Genomic DNA, 16,303 nt, shown 5'->3' with positions numbered 1-16,303 from the left:
CCAATCTGGTCTCCTCCTCTGCTTTTTGGGAGCTCCACATGCTCTTTGCAAGGGCTTTCCCTGATAGCCTAACTCTGATGCTTTGAATCCAGGTCTTAATGAAGGCTATGAGAACAGCAATGGGATCTGGAAATTAGACATGTCCAAAAAATCGTTTTGAGTCGTATATCGGATTTATTTCGGATTGTTCTCGCTATTTGATACGCATTCAGAGACATTGTCTCACAGTGCAACCGGCAATGTAATTCGAAACATTGTTGGCCCATTCTCTAATTGTCTCTTAATGTTTCATTAATTCCCCCCCCCCCAAAAAAAATTTAATATATTTTTTAAAATATTTTTTTAAAATTTTTTGTTTCTGTAACCTATCTTGAATGGGAGCTTAGCGCAGCCTAACATGGCTGCTGCTCCCCGGCCAATCAGAAGCAAAGGTGGGGGCTAGGGTCCTCTGCGTCCATGTGGAAGATTGCCATAAAAGCCCGTTGTGTAGCCCGGGTGAGCTATTCTGGGCTGGGCTTTGCGCTGAGAGGGTGGTGGTGTGCAAACGGAGAGCAAGCGAACCTCTTGAGGGAGAGAGAGGGTGAAGTGGCCCAGTCTGGTTGTTCCCACAGAGGGGTTTGGAGAAAGGGTTAAGGTTTTGTTGCTGGTTCTTTCTCTTAGCCCTTGGGAATTTCTAGTTTTCAAAGTATCTTTGCACACCTTGCCAGGGGATTGCTTGGCGTGGTGGTCACTGGTCCATTTCTAATTGAAGGCATTGGGTTGAGGCTTGTGGGATCACATAGCCAGAGACACCATTGATTTCCAGTGTCCTCCTTGCTTACAAATATAGCAAGGGAATTTCTAGTTTTCAAAGTATCTTTGCACAACTTGCAAGGGCATTGCAAATGTGATGAGGATAGCTCAAGAAATCAGGGCGGGAGAGCCCTGTAAAAGTACCCCCCCCTCTCGGGTTCCTTTTTTTTTGCTATTGCGCATGCGCATCCACCATTTTAGAAACATTTAGAATCATTACAAATTTTCGGAAATATCCGAAATTTTTGGGTGAAAATAATCGGAAATACTTTCTATATCGAAGCGCCAGTGCCCCCTACTTTAGAAACGAGAATTGAAACCTTTTTTTTCATCTTGGAACCCTAGTGTGAAGCGTTTCCAAATCCAAACTAATTGAGAAGGCAAATAATGTTCTCCCAGCTAGACAATCTCAGCATCTTCTTCTCAAGAGGTCAGAAAAGCATAAGGATCAGGGCCTTCCCTGACATCGACAGGTGGTTTTCCAAGCAAAAACTGGAGCCAGACTGGAATGGAGACAATTGAAGCTACAGTATAATGATCCCCAAGAGGACCTGATTGAAGCCCACAGATCTCCGTGGCCAACTGTGTCCAGTTCGCCAATTTTATGAGCACCAACAGTCATATGAAATCACATAGGATATTGCAACAAGGGCATGGTTTATGGGAATAAAATGGTGTTGATTCTGTGCTTCTTGTTCCAACTCATGGATGACCAAATGGGCTCTTACGATGTTCTTGTTATTCCCAACTATATTAGACCTACTGAGTCAACAGGACACTCACATTTTAGTACATACATATCACAAGTTGGGGTTAACTAACTGATCTGGCCTTGGGATCTTTTGACTCAGATATAAAGTAATTCAAAAAAAATTATGTAATTCTCACATTTTTGTAAAACTAATGTCTACTAGATAATTGTATTTTGGAAAGAGAGAACATGTGAACTTCCATGGGATGGAGGTGATCACCAACCAAGAGATGCATCAACGGAGAGACAGGTCCATTTCAAAGAGTTACATAAAAGAAGAGTCACGTCCAAAATGTGGCCTTAGGAACGGATCTCAATTTTCAGGTCCCTCTGGCAAAAGTTAAATATTCATGCTCCCTAATTTTCATACTTTTAATCAGATGTTTCGAGGGCTTGGGAAGTGCTGGGTTGCTATCTGAAGATTATTTTAATTATGCACCATAGGGAAAATACTCTTCTAATGAGAATTGTGGATTGAGCAGCACGAGCCCCAGAATGGGACGATAGGAGGAAGTGTGCTTTGAGGATGAAGGATGAAGTTATCGTTCCAACCAAATGCATCATTTCCTACTGGGAGGCTTCGTGGGGCACTATAAAAGGCACCCCATCTCCCTAGGTTCTTCACAATCTCACTTCCATTCTCTATTGATACTACACTCCTAACATCTCCAAAAGGTAAGTTGCATTTCACCATTATGGTCAAATATGATATGGTTGGTTACCATTAGATAGAGGCATCTTACTCCAGATAGATTCGGAGCCTCTCATGTTTTTAGGATATATCCTTTTCAGACATGGTTGGATGACTCCAAGTTTATCAAACAGCTTTGGAGAAATGGTGGTTGTGTGTGAATAGAACAGAAAGAGAACCGAGCAATTTCATAGGTGTTAGATTCCATAGAAGTTAGATCTATCAACATCTCCAAACTCCGGCTGTCTACATCTGCTGAGTTTGGACATATGGACAACCACATTTGAGGCAGTAGAGAAAAGTTGGATTCATGGAGATCCAGCAAGTTTTGAGAGCTGAACTAGAAGTCTGCAGATCAGGGTTTAATTCTATCTCCAGCATGGAAAAAACCTATTGAAAGGAACAACACCCACAAATGGGATCCATGTCCCACTTGTGGACTTCTGAGACGTATTTGGTTGACTACTTTTGGAAAGAACATTGGACCAAGTCAACCAACCAAATGGAACAATGGCAGTTTTGGATGCAATTTGGACTCTCTTGTGAGGACTAGAGGGGTGGTTCTAATGGAAAGAACCCAAGGTAGTGCCAACATACTTTCATGCAATTGACTTAATCTTGGAAGAGAAAGATCTGATGATGGGCGTCCATCATTTCACTTTCAGATTTGACTACTATAATGTCTATAGTTGGGCTGTTTTTGAAAATAACTTTGAACGAGACTTAAGAAAAATTACTTCTGTGGACAGTGTCAAAATTTACTGATAGCAACAACAAATTTTTAATTTTTAATTTTGTACCTCCCCGAACTACAAATCCCAGCATTCCATGGGATGTTATTATGGTAATTGTAATGGGGGTAAACTGGAAGATCTGTGTATCTAAGGGCACACTGACATTGTAACATTAATTAGTTTTTGTCCCCATTTTAACCACCATGGATCCATACTCTAGAATTATGGATGTTCTACCAAGATTTAGGCTGAAGAATGCTGGTGCCTCACCAAATGACAATTCCCAAGATTTCATATAATGGAGATATGGTTGTTCAAGTGGGGTCAAACTGCATTAATGTAGCATCCTATGGCTTTACATGCCCCTACCCATTGGTTCCATTGACGTTCTCCATCTTTTTGCTTTGCAGAAATGGGCAACTCCGGTTCAGGTGGTGGCTGTGACTGCTGCGGTGGAGGCGGTGGAGGTGAATCCATGATGATTGTCTCCTGTCCAGGGAACAACAACTGCTGCCCCTCTCCCTGTTGCTGTGCTCCACGGTGCTGCGTCCCGTGTTGCAACCAGTGTTGCACCCAGTGTTGCGCCCCTTGCTGTTGCCAAGGCTGCTGCAAGTGAAAGCCAACTCCACTAGAACCATCTTCTGGATGTGGCCCTTTAACTCTCTTTCCCTCCTGGGTTTGCCATCTTTTCTGTTTCTGCAACCCAATCTGACCTGTTGACTATTTCTATCATGCTTAATATCTTCTTTGACCTATGCTTGAACTTGGTATTTCCTTGGAACATGATTTCTCAAGCTTAAAGGGGAATCTGGGAACTTTAGTTCCTCTCCCCCAAAGACCATGCTCTTTCTTAAAGCTCTGCCCCTTTCTATCCCTAGACTCTATTAAATCTACTTTTGTTCTATTTCATGATTTGTCTCGCCCTCGGCTTTATTGCTTCCCATTCCTTCACAAGCTTGCAGTCGGCCCATCTTGAACGTTGGCTGGAAAATCCATAGACTCTTTTTGCCCCAATTCTCCTGAAATGCATGCAATTTCCTCCACCTATGCAGTTTTGCAAACAATTCCTCACATTTCTCTCTCTGTGTATATGCATTTCCCCTTAATTTATGGTCACGGTTTTGGAGAACTCTGTGATAGCTTTCAAAGAAGTACGAATTGGTTTGTTTATTGGTTCCCAAAGTTCCATTGGAACATTTTTGTGTTAAAATGCAAACTAAACAAGTCCCGTCCTCTCCACAGTTAGGATGGGCCTCGTTTAGTCCTCCTTCTAGCCTAGGTCTACTACTAGTCTCTTTTCTTCTCCTGCTCTGCTATTTGTCTTCTGAGTCTTGCTTCTCATCACTACATGAAAAACCAAGGAGGAGACATAATAACGTTGGGTCGGGACTCAGGAGATCCAAGGACTAACTCTCTCATGTATCCATGCAAGTCACCAGATGAGTTTGAACCACGATGACGTGTCTCTCTTGGTGAGGAAAGAGGAGAACCATTGACTTCACCATGAGCTTATCGGAAGAAAGGAGGATTGACATTTATTAACAACTCACCACTACAATGAAGGATGAACCCATAATGGAAGATACATCTACCACATGGACGGATTGTCAGTTGGGATTAGTATCTTTCCCATCTTCCACACTTTTGTAGTATCCCTTCATAAATCCACCCTGAAGGGGAGGCTGTAGACAATTCCATCCATAGCTCATGCCCACCATCAGGAGCTATGTCAACTGAATATGTGAAAGGACAATGCCTCCTCTTCCTACTCCAACTCAGGACCTCATGGAGATACAGTGATTCCAAGTTCAACTCAGGATTCTCTCTCTCTGCTGCTTGTAATGTCTTGCCATTTCCAAAAACTTGCATGCTTATTCAAATAAAAAAGTATTATACTAAGATCTGTTTTGGGGCTCTCTAATTCCATATTTGGTCAACATTGCTCCATTGTGTTTATGGAGTATATCTTCTCATAGAATTCTAGAAAATTGAAATGCTCAGCACCAAAAGATAACATGGATGCTTAGCAACGACAGCAAAGAGATAAGGGGAGGAGGAATGATTTCTGGTCTGGTTGTGGCTGAACTCCACTGGATCAGTTTCCTTAAAGTTAGAGACTGTGTGTGCCTTCAGGTCACCCATTAAATTCATAGGTTTTTCTTATGCTCAGAGGTGTTTTTGCTTGTTGACATCTCTGAAATATCATCTGGGATCCATTGGAGGTCTCTCATCTAAGTCCTGATCAAGATCAGATGGGATCTGGTGCCTTTAGCTATGTGTTGACTCACTATTCCGCAATTAATTAAATGGGTTCACTCTAGTTGGGGCTAACAGACAGGATGTTATCATTATTATTATTATTACAACATCACGGTACAAATAAAAGAACAATAAAACAGTTTCCTGCCTTCGGGCTTACAACTGAATTGAGACATGATATAAAGGGAAAAGGGAATGATAGTATGGGAGGGCATTAAGTCAAGAAGATACTGCTGGTCTCTCTCTCTCTCTAAGACAGTGGTTCCCAACCTGTGGTCGGTGGGCCACCAGTGGTCCCCAAGAACTAAAATATGGTCTGCGGCCTCACAGTTGCAACAAGAGCAATTGGCCTTGCAAAACCCTTTAATAGTGCTGAGGGAATGGGGAGGGGAGAAGCTGACTATCCACAAAAAGCACGGCAACAAGCCTCCTGACTGCTGCTTCTCCTCCTTCTCCCTCCCTGAGTGGAGCCATTCTATATAATGCCTGGACGCGGGGTCACCTTGGTGTTTTCATTTTTAGGCCTGTTCCTATGGTCATTTGGAGTGCTGATTTGGAAAATTGCATTGGATAGATCACATCAGCTCTAGATTATTAAATATGGCCATCCAGTAGTTCCCATCTGCTCACCAACAGAAATGTTCTGTATCAAAAGCAAGAGCTGATGTGGTCTTTCCAATGCAATTTTCTGAATCAGCACCCCAAATAACCAAACTGAATCTAAAGTTGACCAAAAACTGATTCGTAACCCTTTTGGTACTAATGTAGGAGAGTGGTCCCCGGTTAAATTGATCCCTGGCTCTAAGGCCAGGACAATGGTAGCTGGGGTGGATGGAGAGTCTTTCACCTGTTTGTAGGACACTAGACCTAGAATGAAGCCATGTTCACCTCTTATTCTCCCCCTTTGAGGCCAGGGCAGTGGAAGTTGGGATGGAGAGAAAGGATCAGCTACTTCTGGACCTGGGCATGGTGAATTTATGCCTGCCTCATCTCTCCCTCAAAAGTCAAGGCAGTGGTTGCTAGAATGGAGGGATATGTCTAGCAACTTGTTGACTCTACGCTTAGTCTGAAGTTAAGACAAGTAGCTTCCATATCCACACAATAGTGAATCCACTCTTGGTCTTTTGACCATATTTATAGGCACTTGATTTAAGCTGCTGAAACCTATCCTCCTCATAATAAATTCTGCATAATACTAATAATTCTGGGAGTTGAAGTCTAAAACACCCAGAAGATCTGAAGTTGGAAACCACTGCTCTAGTTGGTTGTCCTGAGTAGAGTAGCCCTTTTAAATCATTCAACAATGGTTATGGACACTCTTCAAAGTCCAATGAAATAACTAGAGTAAAATATTTGACCACCGTTGGAGAACCCACCTGAGATCCCTACTACATTCCTGGTCATAACAGAGGATTTGTATAGCATCCATAAGGAAAGAGGTCTCATCCAAATGTTAGGAACCACGTCATAGTGGAAATAAAAGTTCAGTGGTAAACTGGACTGCTTTGATGGATGATGGTCTCTAAATTGTAATTTAAGATGGACCTTAGGAGCCTGATTAAATCATTGTAACATTATACTTCGAGCAAATAATATTTACTTAGTCTTTGGAGCAACTATAAGCTGTGTACATTTTGGGGGGGGGATATATAGGGAAAGAGACCCATGTCTACCATCTTTGTTGGAGGAAAGAGAAACATTGCAAGCCATCTCCAAGTTGTCCTCAAAACCTCCATCCATGTGTTTATTGGATTTTGGGTCAACACATTGGGGCCAGTCCAACCCAATGATTCATACTATTTATCTAAACGGATAATTATATCCATCAAATGGGGCGTAAATTCAGAAGAAACAGCCAGATGGACTCATTGGGAATTATGAAGCTCAGTCACTTGAGTACATAGCACCCAAGACATCCCAATATCCTCCTTTAAATACCTAGTTGCACAGCACCACAACTCCCTGCTAGTTCTCCTCTAAACACAACCTTGCAACTTCCTTTGGGGCTCGCCAAAGAATTACCCTGTTATTATACCAGCATAGCTTGAATTCCAGCTCTGCAAATAATAATGATAACCATAACAACAAACAAAATTCTTGACCAATGAGACACACATGGAGTCAACAACATGAACCGGAAGTCTGTGCACGGGACTGACCAACCCAAAATGTTGTGACTCAAGGGCAGTTCCAATTGGTTCAGAGATAGTCTCGTAAAGATGCATTCGTCTTATATAGCCTTAGATGTTGCCCGTACCAACCACAGCTCTGGACAGCTCTTGTCCATGAAAGGACAACAAAATCCCAATGCTTCCTACCTTTTTGTGGATTGTTATTTTGACTGATTTTTTAATACTTCGAGATTCATTATCGCACCCAAATGTTGAAGGTGAGTCTGAAGCCAATGGCCTGAGTCCTTTAGTTTGAATGTTGGTTCTCCAGATGTTCTGGACTTCAGCTTCCAGAATTCCTTCCTGCTAACTTAACTGGTTGGGGCATAATACAAATAATTCTGGGAGTTGACGTCCAAAACATCTGGAAGATCTGAAGTTGGGAACCACTGCTCTAGTTGGTTGTCCTGAGTAGAGTAGATCTAAGATCTATTACATCAGTTGGGTTTATCCTTCAACAATGGATATGGTTAACTTTAAGCAAGACTAACCAATCAAAGTCATCACCAAATGTATCATTTTATGAGCTCTTTGCTCATAGATTTTTCACATAAATGGACATTCAGTGCAATCCAACCTCACTGTGGCTATTTTCTTAGAGCCTCTTGCCTGTCTAGGTCAAGAATATTTGTGATTATTCCTTACCACTCCATTTCGTTTCACTGGTATATTCTCAGAATAGAAGATATTCTTCAAGTTATGAGGCCAATATTCCTTTTTATTATCATTTACCAACCCCATAATTAGAATCTCAGACCCAGTAACTTGGACATTATTCAGAATTGGATTTAAAGCCCTATCTCAATCATCCACAAGTCTACCAGGGAGATACTACAGAAGGACCTAGCTCAGTGGTTCTCAACCTGTGGGTCCCCAGATGTTTTGGCCTTCAACTTCCAGAATCCTAACAGCTGGTAAACTGGCTGGAATTTCTGGGAGTTGTAGGCCAAAACACCCGAGAACCACTGGCCTAGCTAGTATCTACACTGTAGAATGAATACAGTTTGACCTCACTTGGAAATGCCCTGGCTCAATGCTACAGAGTTGTGGGAGTTGTAGTTGGGTGAAGTACCAGTACTCTTGGGCAGAGAAGACTAAATTCTAAGGCTCTCAGGATCCCATAGCATTGAAGTATGGCAATTGATGTTGGATCAAACTGCGTTCATTTTACTGTCTTGGGAGACAGAGAGAAAATAAAGGCAACTCTATACCTATCTCCCTCCTTCCACTTATAAAATGAACCTGTGAGAACTTGCACCTTCCATGAATCATCAGCTGGATTTTCTAGTTATCCAACTTCTTTTCCTCCATGCCCTTAGGACAGTTGGGTAACAGGTCTTTATTTCTGTCTTTAAACTCATATGAGAGATTTAGTGTGCGGTGACCAAACTAGTTCGATAACCTTTCCTACTCATTGGACCCAAATTACCAAGACACCTTCAAGACTCCATAAAAACAAAAGAAATGTCCCAAACATCTGGCTCATCTTCAAGCAAGGAAAATGAATCTCAACTAAATGGTACCATAGCCCAGCATACACTAGAAGAGTCGGCTATCTCTTTGTCCCATCAAATGATGATGACAAAAGCCACAGTTTTGTAAGTTTGGATTCGTGAAATCATCCTCGAATGGATCCAAGCTTCTGTTTCATACACAAAATTATTAAAAATACTGTGTATAAAATGACCTTTGTCCTATGTGTCTAAGGCAATGGTTCTCCAAGATTAGTACCAAAAGGATTACGAATCAGTTTTTGATCAACTTTAGATTCGGTTTGGTTATTTGGGGTGCTGAAACTGTATTGGATAGACCACATCAGCTCTAGTTTTCTGATACAGAACATATGCAGTTCAGTAGTCACCATCTTCTCATGCACAGAAAACCGTATTTAATAATCAAGAGCTGATGAGGTCTATCCAATGCAATTTTCTGAATCAGCACTCCAAATAGCCCCGGGAACAGATCTCAAAACAAAGACACCAAGGCGCCCCGCTTCCAGGTGCCAAATGGCATAGTTCTACTCAAGGGGAGGAGGAGGAGAAGCAGCAGTCAGAAGGCTTGTTGTCGTGCCTTTCGTGGGTAGTCAGCCTCTCTACTCCCAACATCCCTGTTATCTCAGCACTAGAAGAGGGTTTTGCAAGACCAGTTGCTCTTCATGCAACGGTGTAATAATGGTGAGGTTGTGGACCACTGGTGCAAGTTCTTGTGGACCACTGGTGGTCCATGGACAAAGGTTGGGAACGACTGGTCTAAGGTTTATATGAAGCATATGAATTTCATGTTTAGACTTCAGTCTCCAAGATATCTCATGATGTAGACACAAGCATCCCAACATCTGAAAAAAAAACCCTTCTGGTCCAGTCATTCTAGATAAAAGACATTCAACTTGTACGTGTATGCTTTTTTGAAATCTATAGAATAAGTAAGACTTTCTGGTGGTTCGATCTACATTGACTTTGTTTCATACACAAAACTATTAAAAATATTGTGTATAAAATCACCTTCAAGTATAAATGTATGTTGTGTTTGGACTTGGGTCCCATTTTTAAAGTATCTCATTATGTATATGCAAATATCCCAAAATAAAACAATCTAAAATCGAGACATGTTGTTTGGGTAAAGGATAGTCTATTATTATTATATTATTATTATTATTATTTCAGGAAAGGGACAAGTCAATATAGGTTAAAGCATAGTACACAACAATGAATGGACACTGCATTTTTATCGCCTCCAGTGGAAGTAATATCCAGGCAATAAACCGATGACACGATGTTGTTGTAGTCCTTTTTAAAAGATAGTCCCAATCTGATTGCTATGCTTTCCTCTAGAATTCTTCACATTTGAAATTTCGGGATCTGGGGTCTTGTCAGGAGAGGTCTTCAGTTGCCCAAGTGAATGCCAATCTTGAGGTTGGTCGGCTAGGATTTGCCTCCTTGGCCACTGCCGGAGCTATATTGTGGCTGAGGAGCACCTTTATATCCTTCGGATTGTCCTCCCGAGCTTCCACCTTTCGAATAGGATGCTCCTCCTTTCGCTCCTCCTTGCATATTCTGCCCATGGCCTTCATAAGTGGGATTTTGGTTGTGGCGCCTGGAGCATCTTCCGCAACAACAGCCCATTGTTCTGCCGCTGAAGTGTCACTGAAAAGAAAGAAATCAATGTTGAATTGATGAGTGGTACATCCCTAGTATCAAATGATTGGAATCAATGTAGTGATACACATTTATGAAAGTTATTGTTGGGGACCTTCAAGTCCTTGCCAACTGAGGGCAACCCTACATGGTTTCCTGGGCTGAAAATGTTGACTCATCCAAGATCATCCATGGGGTTTCCATAGTTGAGCAAGGAATTGAACCCTAGCCTCCTGCATCATGGTCCAATGATAGTCCACCACGTTGGTTCTCAAGTCTAACGTACCCTGCATATGTCATTGATTCAGTTTGGTGGTTGCAGAGGTTGAAATTCTCTGATCTTTTATCTCTAGGGCAGTGGTTCTCAACCTGGGGTTCTCAGATGTTTTTGGTCTTCAAGTCCCAGAAATCCTAACAGCTGGTAAGCTGGCTAGGATTTCTGGGAGTTGTAGACCTCAGGTTGAGAACCACTGCTCTAGAACCATAATGTGGTCAACAGAGATCACAGCTAAGAAGCATCTGCTTGTGTGCGCTAGATCCACAATGATGAAGGTATCATCTGTGACTTCTTGGTTAAATGAGAACCCTGTTCAGTAGAGGTGCCCACAACGGCTACAAGCATGGATGGAGTTCCATGGTGACATGGAATAAGGCATCGTCCATTCAACACAGGGAAAGGATGATGGCAATTCGGACAGTAGAATTGGACCTGACTCAGCTGCCAGGCTGCCTCACAGCCCTGAAATAATCCAGAGTTCCCAGCAAGCTCTGAAATATTCCTGCAACTTTGCAAAGTTGGAGGTAATCAAATAACCTCACAATATTCACTGGAAATCAAGGAACATCTTGTCAAAAATTAGCAGTGGATTAGACGTGAATCCATGTCATCCCTACCAACCACACAACTTATTTAGGCACCACTGTATCATAATTTGAGTGCTGAAATATGATTGCTCATTCCAACATTCTATTCGCTGTAGTATCATGTTTCTGTTTCTATTCGTCAACCTAAATGACTTCGTATGGTCACTGCAACAACACAACGGGAAGTAGAGAGGCTCTGTTTACTGCTCCCTGTTCCTTGGGATAGGAATATGTAACACAAGATGTTTGAAGATCCGTATTGAATCACTAAACTCATGAATTCATTTCTGAATGACTTCAGTTGAATACATTTCTCCACTAACCAGCCTTATTGGTCCTGACAAACAAGTCATTGTCACCCCACTTGAGATGAATACCCAAAGCTTACTGGAAGAAAGTGAGATTAACATACTAGAATGCCAAATGAGGTTCATCGGTTACATGAGAATTCATTTGCAAGTTGACAACGTTTCATGTATTCAACTCTAGTCTCACAAATCATCACTAGAGGTCACTCTTGTTCAACCTAAGCTATCTTCACAAGACCATTCAAGAGGTCCATCAAACTGGCAATTGGATCGTCAGTAAGGACCTTTCCAACTTTAATATTTTTAAAGTACTCATTCTAAAACAGTAGTTCCCAACCTTTGGTCCTTCAGGTGTTTTGGACTTCAACTTCCAGAAATCCCAGTAATTTTACCAGCTGTTAGGAATTGTGGCAGCAGAAGTCCAAAACACCTGGAGGACCAAAGGTTGGGAACCACTGATCTAGCTAGACGTTGTCTAGACCAGATATTGTTCATCTAGTTCCATATTGTCTATATCAAATATAGTTCCATCTTGCTAGACGTTGTCTAGACCAGATATTGTTCATCTAGTTCCATATTGTCTATATCAAATATAGTTCCATCTTGCTAGACGTTGTCTAGACCAGATATTGTTCATCTAGTTCCATATTGTCTATATCAAATATTGTTCCATCTCGTTAGACGTTGTCTAAACCAGATATTGTTCCATCTAGTTCCGTATTGTCTATAGGGTCCCCTTGGGGGAGAAGAGCGGTATATAAATTAAATAAATAAATAAATAAAATATTGTTCCAGCTAGGTGTTGTCTAGACTAGATATTGTTCCATTTAGCCTCGTATTGTCTATATCAAATATTCTTCAATCTAGCTAGGTGTTGTCTAGACTAGATATTGTTCCATCTAGCTTCGTATTGTCTATATCAAATATTGTTCCATCTCATTAGACGTTGTCTAGACCAGATATTGTTCATCTAATTCCATATTGTCTATATCAAATATAGTTCCATCTTGCTAGACATTGTCTAGAACCAGATATTGTTCCATCTAGTTCCGTATTGTCTATAGGGTCCCCTTGGGGGAGAAGAGTGGTATATTAAATAAATAAATAAATAAATAAATAAATAAATAAATAAATAAATAAAATATTGTTCCAGCTAGGTGTTGTCTAGACTAGATATTGTTCCATTTAGCCTTGTATTGTCTATATCTAATATTCTTCAATCTAGCTAGGTGTTGTCTAGACTAGATATTGTTCCATTTAGCCTTGTATTGTCTATACCAAATATTCTTCAATCTAGCTAGGTGTTGTCTAGACTAGATATTGTTCCATTTAGCCATGTATTGTCTATATCAAATATTCTTCAATCTAGCTAGGTGTTGTCTAGACTAGATATTGTTCCATTTAGCCTTGTATTGTCTATATCAAATATTCTTCAATCTAGCTAGGTGTTGTCTAGACTAGATATTGTTCCATTTAGCCTCGTATTGTCTATATCAAATATTCTTCAATCTAGCTAGGTGTTGTCTAGACTAGATATTGTTCCATCTAGCTTCGTATTGTCTATATTAAATATTCTTCAATCTAGCCAAGTGTTGTCTCGACTAGATATTGTTCCATCTAGCTTCGTATTGTCTATATCAAATATTCTTCAATCTAGCTAGGTGTTGTCTAGACTAGATATTGTTCCCATTCAGACATAGTGTCGTCTATACCATTGTTCTAAAGAAAGGTCAATTTAATATTATTTGGTGGGGCATTATGAAACATGTAAAGAAGATCCACTACGTTCCTCATGTTTAAGATTAAAAGATGTATCAACATATCAAAGTTTATCATTGGCAAAAAAAAGTCCATTATCTGACTTCCTTTTCTCCTGCATAGGGATACAAATATTTATTTCTGGGCTTCTCTTATCATAGTCATGTATCTTCATAAAGATCTCATGAACCTGGAACCCAATTCCCATACAAAGTTATCATGCTATACTCTGCTTTGACATCCAAGTCAAAATACTATGGGATGAAAAGTTTGGTGAGAGTCTATATCTCATTGTCTTTCTCAACGCCCTTCAATAACCTATCTCAGGATTCCATGGGAAAACAATTCAAGTCCTATAATAATGTTACTATTCTGTAGTATCATCATCTTTCCATTACTCTAATGAGTCCTCCATTACAGGAAGGAAGTCAAGAAAACACAGCCTCAAGGGTTGCTTTTATGGTCCTCAACTGACCACTTTAGATCACAAAGGGAATATATTTCTAGATATTTTAGGCCCATAAAAATCTTGTTTGACTTCCCTTGGGAGAATAAAGCTCTTCCTGATCTTAAAATACCACCAAAAAGACCAAAACATGAAGAAAGTGTCCCCAAGGAGGACTTCAGGGAGGGAAAATCACCTTTTTGAGGGGCTAGAACTCCCCAAGGCCTGGTCATAAGGGAAATAGAAGGAATCCAGTGGAAATATTACTTTTAATTAAAAAAGAGGATGAGAAAGATAAAAGGGGAAAAAATTTAATAGACATGCTATTAACAGCAGCTAGATTACTAATTGCAAAATATTGGAAAGGAGAAATGAAAATACAATGAATGGTATATAGAAGTTTGGCGAATGGCACTGAATGACAAGCTAGCATCAAATGTAAAAGTAAAGAAGGGATTATGGAAAAAAAATGATTTGGAGAAAATTTCTAGAAAAATTATTGGAAAAATAAGATGGGAATTTACCTCCAAATGAAGAATTGAATTTTTGCAGAAGAAGAGATAGCTCTGGAGAAGGGGAGCACAAGGGTGAATGTAAATAAAAGAGGGGGAAATGTATAGAATCTATATATATATAAGGATAATGGTGTCGCTCCACCGTGCAAAACAACAAAACTAAAGGCCCCCCAACCTAGAAAATTGACAACACAACCCCTCATCCACGTCTCTACGTTCTTACGCTCAACAAAGGATTCCCCCCCATTAAACAGGGAAACATCCACTCTTTGAAGGTCCAAACCCATTCGGTAATCATCACTCTTTCATCTCAAAACACAAAATAAAGAGCAACATTCTGAAAACAAAGGAATTCCATCCAGGAAACAATCAGGCCCACCTAACACCTCCCAACAAAGGATTCCCCCCCTCTAAGACACGGAACCACCTAAAAAAAGCCACAGCAACGCGTGGCCGGGCACAGCTAGTATGTTTATATAATTGTAACTTTTTCTCAAATAATAATAACAATAAAAAATAATTAACAAAAAAAAGAACTCCCCAAGGCCACTGATGTCAATGTCCCCCACCCCTAAACCTTGACAGTTTCCCACCCTTGAGTAAAGGAAGCGGTAGCTCCAAGTCATTGCTTCTTTAAAATGTAAAATAAGAGTAGAAGTCAACAGCAAGATCCGATCACACCTACCTGCTTTAGCAATTGAGGAGCCGGTCAAAGTGTTCTAGCTGAATTCCTCTGCTGGTAGGAGAGACATCCTTTTTATAGTGCACAGGTGTTCCTCTCCAGGATGTGAGCCACAATCACAAAATAGGAATGACATTACGTTCCTGAACCAAAACCACATCTATCTATTGTGCCATCAGTCATTATCTGATCTTCGGCTCATTATTTTAAACACAATGACAACACAGGCTGCTTGATGAGCCAAGGACATGTCAACATGGATCATAACCCGCCTTTCGAAACTGAAGCTAAACAAAACGTGCCTGACTGCCTCGCGGATGTCAATGTAAGTGTGTAAGTCTTTGGACAGCCATAGTATTGGGTTTGGGGACATCCAAGTACAACAGAATACCTGGAAAGACATAATTGCATCTTCCATAGGGATGTGTCCACCAACCCTATTGTATTTCTAACATTTTGGAGAATCATTCTAACCAGAGCCAGCCCTAGGTATTTTTCAAGTGTAGGAGAACAGAATTTTGGCACCCCCCCCCCCCCAAACCAATCACTGAAAAATAAAAGCGTTGGGTAAGCAAAAATGTTGGATAATAAGGAGGGATTAAGGAAAAGCCTATTAAACATCAAATTACATTAAGATTTTACAAACTAAGCACCAAAACATCATGTTTTACAACAAATCAACAGAAAAAGCAGTCTCGACTGCGCCCCTGTATGTTTTGCGCCACAGGCGACTGCCTAATTCACCTCATTGTTGGGCCGCCTCCGATTCCCCCTTTCCCCCATAATCTTGAGAAGTAAGTATTCGTTCATTCAAGTTATGGAGATCTAGGATGTCAACATCAGACCATTTTCCCCACCACAGGACTGCATACAACGTCTGTCTTGTATAGTTTGAATGTCCCATTTCTGAAATTCCAAAATTCAAAATTATCCACGTAAGTGACCGAGAGAGTGATGTCTTTAGTCTCCGGGGGCTCAATGCTCAGTAACTTGGTTCCATGCATAACATTATTTAAAACCAATCTATTGAATATTAATTTGCTTTCAGGCTATATGTGTTAGGTGTCTAGGAAATTGATTTTGTGCTTCGATTTGGGCCCCACCTCCTAGATGTCTCATTCTATATGCAAACATACAGAGAATGAAGTATCTTGGTCATGGGATCCAAGTAATGAACTCCAAAATGCTTAAGAAGACTT

The 16,303-nt window shown here is 40.6% G+C and overlaps 2 long non-coding RNA genes across 2 annotated transcripts; one reads left to right on the top strand and one right to left on the bottom strand.

The window, feature by feature from the left end:
• Positions 1-2,023: 2,023 nt before the first annotated feature.
• LOC107983362 (uncharacterized) lies at positions 2,024-4,867 on the top strand. Its single transcript, XR_001730806.2, has 2 exons — positions 2,024-2,218; positions 3,379-4,867. It is a non-coding gene; the product is annotated as an uncharacterized LOC107983362 (long non-coding RNA).
• Positions 4,868-10,006: 5,139 nt separating this feature from the next.
• Positions 10,007-16,103, bottom strand: LOC107983361 (uncharacterized). The gene is made up of 2 exons (XR_001730805.2): positions 15,108-16,103; positions 10,007-10,541 (listed from the first exon to the last, which is right to left on the bottom strand). It is a non-coding gene; the product is annotated as an uncharacterized LOC107983361 (long non-coding RNA).
• Between the last annotated feature and the right edge of the window lie 200 nt (positions 16,104-16,303).

This window comes from Anolis carolinensis, unplaced genomic scaffold (assembly GCF_035594765.1).
Source record: "Anolis carolinensis isolate JA03-04 unplaced genomic scaffold, rAnoCar3.1.pri scaffold_14, whole genome shotgun sequence".
Classification (NCBI taxonomy): Eukaryota; Metazoa; Chordata; class Lepidosauria; order Squamata; family Dactyloidae; genus Anolis; species Anolis carolinensis.
Note: the sequence above shows the minus strand (reverse complement) of the source record. Positions and strands in the feature narration are given on the sequence as shown.